Source organism: Neofelis nebulosa, chromosome 1, assembly GCF_028018385.1.
Source record: "Neofelis nebulosa isolate mNeoNeb1 chromosome 1, mNeoNeb1.pri, whole genome shotgun sequence".
Taxonomy (NCBI): domain Eukaryota; kingdom Metazoa; phylum Chordata; class Mammalia; order Carnivora; family Felidae; genus Neofelis; species Neofelis nebulosa.
The window spans coordinates 81,911,123-81,921,244 of NC_080782.1; positions in this window are offsets into that span (position 1 = coordinate 81,911,123).

Here is a 10,122-nt window from a genome sequence, read left to right on the forward strand (position 1 = left end):
AGGAATGAATCCCATTTGATCATGGTGAATAATTCTTTTTATATGCTGTTGAATTCGATTTGCTAATATCTTATTGAGAATTTTTGTATCCATATTCATCAGGGATATTGGCCTGTAGTTCTCTTTTTTTACTGGGTCTCTGTCTGGTTTAGGAATCAAAGTAATACTGGCTTCATAGAATGAGTCTGGAAGTTTTCCTTCCCTTTCTATTTCTTGGAATAGCTTGAGAAGGATAGGTATTATCTCTGCTTTAAACGTCTGGTAGAACTCCCCTGGGAAGCCATCTGGTCCTGGACTCTTATTTGTTGGGAGATTTTTGATAACCAATTCAATTTCTTCGCTGGCTATGGGTCTGTTCAAGCTTTCTATTTCCTCCTGATTGAGTTTTGGAAGTGTATGGGTGTTTAGGAATTTGTCCATTTCTTCCAGTCGTCCAATTTGTTGGCATATAATTTTTCATAGTATTCCCTGATAATTGCTTGTATCTCTGAGGGATTGGTTGTAATAATTCCATTTTCATTCATGATTTTATCTATTTGGGTCATCTCCCATTTCTTTTTGAGAAGCCTGGCTAATGGTTTCTCAATTTTGTTTATTTTTTCAAAAAACCAACTCTTGGTTTCGTTGATCTGCTCTACATTTTTTTAGATTCTATATTGTTTATTTCTGCTCTGATCTTTATTATTTCTCTTCTTCTGCTGGGTTTAGGCTGCCTTTGCTGTTCTGCTTCTAGTTCCTTTAGGTGTGCTGTTAGATTTTGTATTTGGGATTTTTCTTGTTTCTTGAGATAGGCCTGGATTGCGATGCATTTTCCTCTCAGGACTGCCTTCGCTGTGTCCCAAAGCGTTTGGATTGTTGTATTTTCATTTTCGTTTGTTTCCATATATTTTTTAATTTCTTCTCTAATTGCCTGGTTGACCCACTCATTCTTTAGTAGGGTGTTCTTTAACCTCCATGCTTTTGGAGGTTTTCCAGATTTTTCTTGTGGTTGATTTCAAGCTTCATAGCATTGTGGTCTGAAAGTATGCATGGTATAATTTCAATTCTTGTAAACTTATGAAGGGCTGTTTTGTGACTCAGTATATGATCTATCTTGGAGAATGTTCCATGTGCACTCGAGAAGAAAGTATATTCTGTTGCTTTGGGATGCAGAGTTCTAAATATGTTCTAAATCTGTCAAGTCCATCTGATCCAATGTATCATACAGGGCCCTTGTTTCTTTATTGACTGTGTGTCTAGATGATCTATCCATTTCTGTGAGTGGAGTGTTAAAGTCCCCTGCAATTACCACATTGTTATCAATAAGGTTGCTTATGTTTGTGAGTAATTGTTTTATATATTTGGGGGCTCTGGTATTCGGCGCATAGACATTTATAATTGTTAGCTCTTCCTGATGGATAGACCCTGTAATTATTATATAATGCCCTTCTTCATCTCTTGTTACAGCCTTTAATTTAAAGTCTAGTTTGTCTGATATAAGTATGGCTACTCCAGCTTTCTTTTGGCTTCCAGTAGCATGATAAATAGTTCTCCATCCCCTCACTCTCAATCTAAAGGTGTCCTCAGATCTAAAATGAGTCTCTTGTAGACAGCAAATAGATGGGTCTTGTTTTTTTACCCATTCTGATAGCCTATGTCTTTTGGTTGGCGCATTTAATCCATTTACATTCAGTGTTATTATAGAAAGATACGGGTTTAGAGTCATTGTGATGTCTGTATGTTTTATGCTTGTAGTGATGTCTCTGGTACTTTGTCTCACAGGATCCCCCTTAGGATCTCTTGTAGGGCTGGCTTAGTGGTGATGAATTCCTTCAGTTTTTGTTTGGGAAGACCTTTATCTCTCCTTCTATTCTAAATGACAGACTTGCTGGATAAAGGATTCTCGGCTGCATATTTTTTCTGTTTAGCACACTGAAGATATCGTGCCAATCCTTTCTGGCCTGCCAAGTTTCAAAAGAGAGATCAGTCACGAGTCTTATAGGTCTCCCTTTATATGTGAGGGCACGTTTATCCCTTGCTGCTTTCAGAATTTTCTCTTTATCCTTGTAGTTTGCCAGTTTCACTATGATATGTCGTGCAGAAGTTCGATTCAAGTTATGTCTGAAGGGAGTTCTCTGTGCCTCTTGGATTTCAATGCCTTTTTCCTTCCCCAGGTCAGGGAAGTTCTCAGCTATAATTTCTTCAAGTACCCCTTCAGCACCTTTCCCTCTCTCTTCCTCCTCTGGGATACCAATTATGCGTATATTATTTCTTTTTAGTGTATCACTTAGTTCTCTAATTTTCCCCTCATACTCCTGGATTTTTTTATCTCTCTTTTTCTCAGCTTCCTCTTTTTCCATAACTTTATCTTCTAGTTCACCTATTCTCTCCTCTGCCTCTTCAATCCGAGCCGTCATTGTTTCCATTTTGTTTTGCATTTCGTTTAAAGCGTTTTTCAGCTCCTCGTGACTGTTCCTTAGTCCCTTGATCTCTGTAGCAAGAGATTCTCTGCTGTCCTGTATACTGTTTTCAAGCCCAGCGATTAATTTTATGACTATTATTCTAAATTCACTTTCTGTTATATTATTTAAATCCTTTTTGATCAGTTCATTAGCTGTTGTTATTTCCTGGAGATTCTTCTGAGGGGAATTCTTCCGTTTGGTCATTTTGGATAGTCCCTGGAGTGGTGAGGACCTGCAGGGCACTTCCCCTGTGCTGTGGTGTATAACTGGAGTTGGTGGGCGGAGCCGCAGTCAGACCTGATGTCTGCCCCCAGCCCACCGCTGGGGCCACAGTCAGACTGGTGTGTGCCTTCTCTTCCCCTCTCCTAGGGGCGGGATTCACTGTGGGGTGGCGTGGCCCATCTGGGCTACTTGCACACTGCCAGGCTTGTGGTGCTGGGGATCTGGTGTATTAGCTGGGGTGGGTAGGCAAGGTGCACGGGGGGCAGGAGGGGCAGGCTTAGCTCGCTTCTCCTTAGGTGATCCACTTCAGGAGGGGCCCTGTGGCAGAGTCAGATCCGCTGCCGGAGTTTTGGCTCCCCAGAAGCACAGAGTTGGGTGTTTGCGTGGAGCGAGCAAGTTCCCTGGCAGGAACTGGTTCCCTTTGGGATTTTGGCTGGGGGATGGGCGGGGGAGATGGTGCTGGAGAGCACCTTTGTTCCCCACCAAACTGAGCTCTTTCGTCCGGGGGCTCAGCAGTCTCCCTCCCTTTGTCCTCCAGCCTTCCCGCTTTCCGAGCAAAGCTGTTAACTTATCACCTCCCAGACGCTAAGTCGTGCTTGCTGTCAGAACACAGTCCGTCAGGCCCCTCCGCTTTTGCCAGCCAGACTCGGGGGCTCTGCTTGGCCGGCAGGCTGCCCCTCCACCCCGGCTCCCTCCCGCCAGTCCGCGGAGGGCGCAACGCCTTGCCGCCCTTCCTACCCTCTTCCGTGGGCCTCTCGTCTGCGCTTGGCTCCGGAGACTCCGTTCTGCTAATCCTCTGTCGGTTTTCTGGGTTATTTAGGCAGGTGTCGGTGGAATCTAAGTGATTAGCAGGATGCGCGGTGAGCCCAGCGTCCTCCTACGCCACCATCTTCCAGCACTATTCTATCAATAACTGATTTTAAAGGTACGAGAGGGCAGACCCTGGCTCCAGGGGAGACAATTCTGTTGTGTAACTAAAGTTGCATGTATCCTGAAATCATACCCTGGCCCCACTTTTTTACTTTTCTTATCCTTAAACTTAATGACTTTTTCTGAAGAACACTCCTCAAAAATTGGTTAGTCCTGAATTTTACACTCAGTCTCTGCTTCTAGAGAACGCAATGTGAGACAAGACAAAACAAAACAAATCTCCATTTCCATTTCAAGTTAAGATTTTCCACCACCCACTCAAGGTAGAGTTGTCTGCAGGAAGTTCACCAGCCTTCAGAGAAGGGGAGGCAGGTTATTTAATATTATATTTCCAGCATACCACTACTTTACTCACCATCAGCTACCACTAATTATCAAGTAATTTTCCTGTATCTCTTGAAATGAATATATTATTTTTTAAGACTACAAATATATTGTAATACACTGATATTTTCTGACACTGCTTCTGGTGGGGACAACATCTTACATAATCATGACATTGTATAGATTTTGAAGCTGTGTTGTTAGGACATACTCTCAACACTTTATCCTCTGCTTCTCTATTTCCCATCCTATTATCTAGAATTTTACTTTTGGAAAGGTAAGAGGTTTTTGGTTTGTTTGTTTGTTTTCCCTTTGGGCTCTGATAATCTTTTGGACAAAATAAGCTTTACCACATTTATCTAATCATCTTTATTTTCCATATCTTTTGCTGTGTCTCCTAGAATTGCTTTTCTTCTTATTGGAATACTTCCTCCAAGAGTGTTTACAACGTGGTTCTTTGTGAGACAAACTTTGTATGACTGAGAACATCTCCATTAAGCCCTCCTTGGTGCTACTGAAATCTGGCTGTGAGTGTCCTCTGGGTGGCAAGCACCAAATTTGGGGGCCCTTTGAGGGATGCCCCTCACTTTGGAGCCTCCACATTGCAACAGTGCACCTTTTGGTTGACCTCTTGTGAACCCCCCCAGATCTTGACCCAAAAAGTACACCCATACACTCTTGCTTCTGGGGTCTCCTGGCCTACAAAGAAGGGAGGAGGGAGGTTCTTTGAAGACAACACAAACCTGTTTATCTTCTCTTGGCCCACAGGAATCTCATTTATCCTCAGACCTCCAAAATGTTGGTTCCTCCAACTTACTGACTTCTCTCCTCACTGGGTCCTTATGGGTGTGTTGTCCTGCCCACCTCTCCAAGGCAGGAAGAAGACACTGAACACACATTAGTTTCTTTCAAATTCTCTTTTACTGCTACTCCACTCTAGCACTGAGGGACTCATGTTCTGCAGCTCAGGAAGCCTTCTTTCATATTTTCACTCTTCTGTTACTGAAGATTAGGAATAAAATGCCTCTGACTTTTCAAGAGCATTACTAAAAAGTAGGACAATGGAGTAAAGCCTTCAAAGTTTTGAGGGAAAATGTAATGTGAGGCAAAATAATCTAAACATTTATACTTTGCCAAGTTACAGAGAGAATAGAGATATTTTCAGACATAGAAGATCCCCAAAACTTTATCCAACATGTACTCTTTCTCGGAAAGTTACTAATGAATATATTCCACTGAATTAAGGGAATTAAGGCAAGAGAAGGAAGAATGGGATCCATAAAACAATCTAACCCAAGAGGGAAGCAAAGGAAATTACCAGAATGATAACAGGAGATCTCAAGACCAGCCTTTTTACCACCTAGAGAACAACTTGTCCAGATTGGAGGTGAGAAGGCTTTGAGACAGACGTCTTTAAAAAGATGATACTGGCAAATCAAAACCTCAATAAGATACCTTACACCTGTTAGAGTGGCTGTTATAAATAAGACAAAAAACATCAAGTGTTGAAGAAGATGTGGAGAAAAGGGAACGCTTGTACACTGTTGGTGAGAATGTAAATTGGTGCAGCCACTATGGAAAACAACATTGGGGCTCCTCAAAAAATTAAAAATTGAACTACCACATGGTCCAGCAATTCCACTTCTGGGTATTTATCCAAAGAAAATGAAAACACTAATTTGAAAAGATATATGTACCTCTATGTTCACTGCAGTATTATTCATAATACCCAAGATATGGAAACAACTTATGTGTCCATCAATGGATAAATGGATAAAGAAAATGTACACATACACAATGGGATATTATTCATCCATAAAAAAGAATAATATCTTGACATTTGCAACAACATGGGTGGATCTTGAGAGCATGAAGTGAAATAAGTCACACAGAGAAAGACAAATACTATTTAATCTCATTTATATGTAGGAGAGTTAGGGGACAGGTGAAATGGGTGAACAGAGTCAAAAGGTACAAACTTCCAGTTATAAAATAAATAAGTCATGGGGATATATGTACAGCATGGTGACTGTGATGAATAATACCATATTATATATTTGAAATTTGCTAAGAGAGTAGATCTTAGAAGTTTTTATCACAAGAAAAAGAACTGTAACTATGTGAGGTGATGAATGTTAACTAGACTCAATGTAGTTATCATTTCTCAATGTATACAAATATTGAATCATGTTGACACCTGAAGCTAATTTGTTATATGTCAATTTTTTCTCAATTAAAATAATTTTTAAAAGATGACATTGTCAGAAAATGGAAGTGTTTGAACATGAGAGGAGATTTGCATAAGAGGAAGTTTGGAGCTAATTATGTTAAGAACACAAAAAATAAATATATGAATAAAATAAGAGTATAACTCTGATAAAAACAAACCAAAAATATGCAGGAAAAGAAAAGTAATTAAACTGTAGTAGTACATAGTACATTTGTAAGTAGTTTACATAATGGAAATAATGTAAATATGGAATATTTATTAAGCCAAAATTACAGTAACACTATTTTAGGAGAATGCAAACAAACTAAAAAAACCTCTCATCTTCCAAAGTTTAAAGTTAAAGAATAATGACCCGATGTGACAAATTAAGAGCTGTTATCACGAGCATACTATTAAGAGATAAAAGTGTTTGTTTGTTTGTCTTTATAAAGTCTAAAAGAATAAAATAGTGTTTGTATCTGGGGTGCAGGAAATAGAAGGGAACTCCAATTTTTCATTTTTAAAATAGACTGTAGAATTCTTGAGTATTTGTATTTTGTACATACATTTGATAGAAAATAAAAACTAAATTAAAAAATCAAAAGTTAAAATATGGATTATTTAATAAATGTCACTGGAATAACTGGTTATCCATGAAGGAAAAGGAAAAGTAGGTTTCTACCTCTCACCATCCATAAAAATAAGTTCAAAATTATTATAATACCTATAAATCTTTAAGCCTTTAAAAAAAATAGGTGAATATTTTTATCACATCAATCCAAGTCAGATTTCTTTAAAGGCAGAATACTATAAATGCAAGGGAAAATATTGATAAATCATATTGCACATTACAATAAAAATCTTCTGTACTACAAGAAAGGCACCATAAACAATGCTGAGACAAGTCACAGATTGGGAGAAGATATAATTGCTAAAATATCCAGAATATATGTGAAATTCTTACAAATAATGATTAATGCAAGAAGTTCAATAGGGAAACAAATCAAATAATATAATCAGACAATTTGTTGAAGAAGAGATCTCAACAACCAATAAATATAAGAAAAGACAGGCAAACATAAGGATCAAATTAAAACAAGGAGAAATCATTATACACCAATGGAATGAAGAGGCCGGGGGAGAACAGTATGAAAGCTAATAACTCCAACTGTAGTAAAGAATATGAGGAAAAAGAATTTATGTACCATCTGTGGCAGAACAAATTGGTACAAATGCTTTGGAGAAAAATACACTAATACCCAGGAAAGCTGCAAATGTGCACATTAATTAAAGTTCTGATATATCCTTCAGACCTAGAGAAATTATTGTACCTTTGGCCAAGGGAAAGTCACAAAGATATTCTTTACTGCACTTTTTAAAATAGGGGGAAATGGACAATAACCCCAATGTCCATAAACAAGGAATGGATGAATAAACATGGTGTGTTCATACAATGGGATACTATGCACTTGTTGAAATGAATGAACTAGATTTACATGGATAAATTTTGGAAACACACTACTGAAGACATAGGACCAAACTGAAGTTGTGACATGGTACGTATGATTCCATATGTGTGAAATTTTAAGGCACAGCATAATACTATATATGTTCATGGATAGATACATACAGAGTAAAATCTGAAAACTTGCATGGGAATGCTTCCCAACAAATTCAGGACTGTGGGACTCTTGAGGGAGGGAGGGAGGAATGGGAAAAGAGATCAAGGAAGGACAGTATTAGATGCACTCACAATGCTTGATTACAAACGCCGAAACAAAAATGGTCTGAGGCAAATAAATAGAAGGCTAACATTTGTTAAATCCAAGGAGGTAGATATGTGGGTATCAGTTTTGTCTATTTCCTGCATTTTTAAAATCTTTAACAACAACAGTACAGAGGGATATGTGCCAACTATCAGAAGTCAGGCCTGTTTCTGGTGGCCACTAAACAGGTGCGTGCTCTCAACCAAATCCCTTAGCATCTTCCAATCTCAGTTCCATTATTTGTAAACGGAGAGGAACAGCATCTCTCCCAGCCAGCTTCAGTGTTTAGAATATGACTAAATGAAATAATATATGTAAAGAGCCATTTCAAAAAATTTTTATAGCTAAATAATGAAAGAATTATTACTGTTTGCATGTTGACATGTAAAAAATGAATATCCATAAAAAATAATAATACTAGTTCAGGGGACTGATATCAACATGTGGTATATCTATTCTATGGGTTTTGTATTGCTGTTTCGACTGTACTCATCATCTTATCCTGCTCTGGAGGCTTGACAAGGATAGAGAGAAAATGAATCCCATCATGGCTTCCAACTCTATCCCCTAAATGCTCTAAGGATTCGAAAGAGTTAAAGCACAAAGGTCAGCCAGCAACCAGTGGGAGAAAAACACACTGCATGTAAAGATGATATTTTAGGAAATGTCAGTTTAGTGAAAAAGACTGCTTGGCAAAGGAACACAACACTTGCTTCTACTTAGAGCTTTAAAAAAATTTATTTTAAATAATAGCATTGGAAAAAATATATGAAGTGAAGAAAGAACAAAAGAAAGAACTTTTTGCCTATGTATTCTTCTCAGTTAGACTCCTCTTAATAAATGAACTCTCCTCAAAAACATTTGTGAGATAGAAGCAATTAAGGCCGAAGCTCTATCCTCTCTTCACTAATTAATTATAGCAAATGAGCCTGTAATGTGCATCATAACAACTTAATAAGCTGGGCCAAACTATTTTACATTCTGCTATGCTAGTATTTCATCATTGCTGGGCTATTTAAATTAGGTAAGTACTATTCAAACATGAATAGCTTTTGAATTACCTGTGTCCTTCAAAATAAACTCTATGTCTTGAGCAGATGTGCTATTTATGTGGAAGGGGTGACAGCATCGAATGACCTAGAAGGGAAGACCGGGAAAGGAGGAGGAGACAGGACAAACATGTGAGCTCACACAAACTATCATATTCAGTAATATAATATCCATCCCCCCTGCAGCATATCACACTTGCTGACTGGATGCCATTCCAACAAATTTTTCAGTATTTGTTGGACCTGAACAGTGGAGACTCCGATAGCTACATTAGCCTCTCTCTTTTGACATCATTTGTTACGTTATCAATTCTCTCCTCAAATGTCTAACTGAACTTGGATCAAAGGGTGACTAATACAAGCTCTTTAGCAATGTCTCTGCTTTTAATGAAACTTTAAAGGCAGTTAATGACTCACTGAGTCAATGCATAGACTTTGTACATCTGGGGATGAGTTAAAATATGGCTTACTGTCAATGAAAGAGGCAAAGGCCCCAGACCAGCTGTGAATTATCTCAAACATAATTATCTGAAACTTTAAAGCACTGGTTTCTTTCAAATCAAAGGTCATTGTGCCTTCCAGGGAGTTAACATCTGCTACTACCTCAAGGTGGTAATAGACTAACTTCAGCAAAAGTCAAACAGATTCTCATCTCTCCCTCCTTAAAGCACAAAGAGTTCATTGCCGATGATGGTATAACTCAGGCACTTCCAGAAGGGATGGAGAAAAGAGGGTGGTGTCAGAGAACAGGTCTAGGACTCAAGCTAGATCCATCAGGTGGTCTCTTCTGTGGACCCTTCATTCCTGTTCATCACTCATACCAAGTTTCTCTAGGACATACAGCTAGAGATTTTCACCATGGAGTGGAAAACACAGTGTAACAATTCTCTCAAAATGTTTTTGAAACATGAACCATTTAGAGGCAGAGGGAAACATACCAGTGTGAAAGACCAGAAGAAATTTTAAAAGCAAAGGCCAGTGACCAGGAGAAATAACTGTCTCGTTTCCTCTTTGTTTGTTGTCACACCCATCATCTCCATGAAGTAATGGGTGAAAATGGACACACAAACACACACACACACACACCTGATATTGGATCTAAGGACAAATTTTATAATGGCAGAAACTGTATTTCAACACATTTTTTGATGTTCCAAAATACATTTTACCCTCAAATTTGT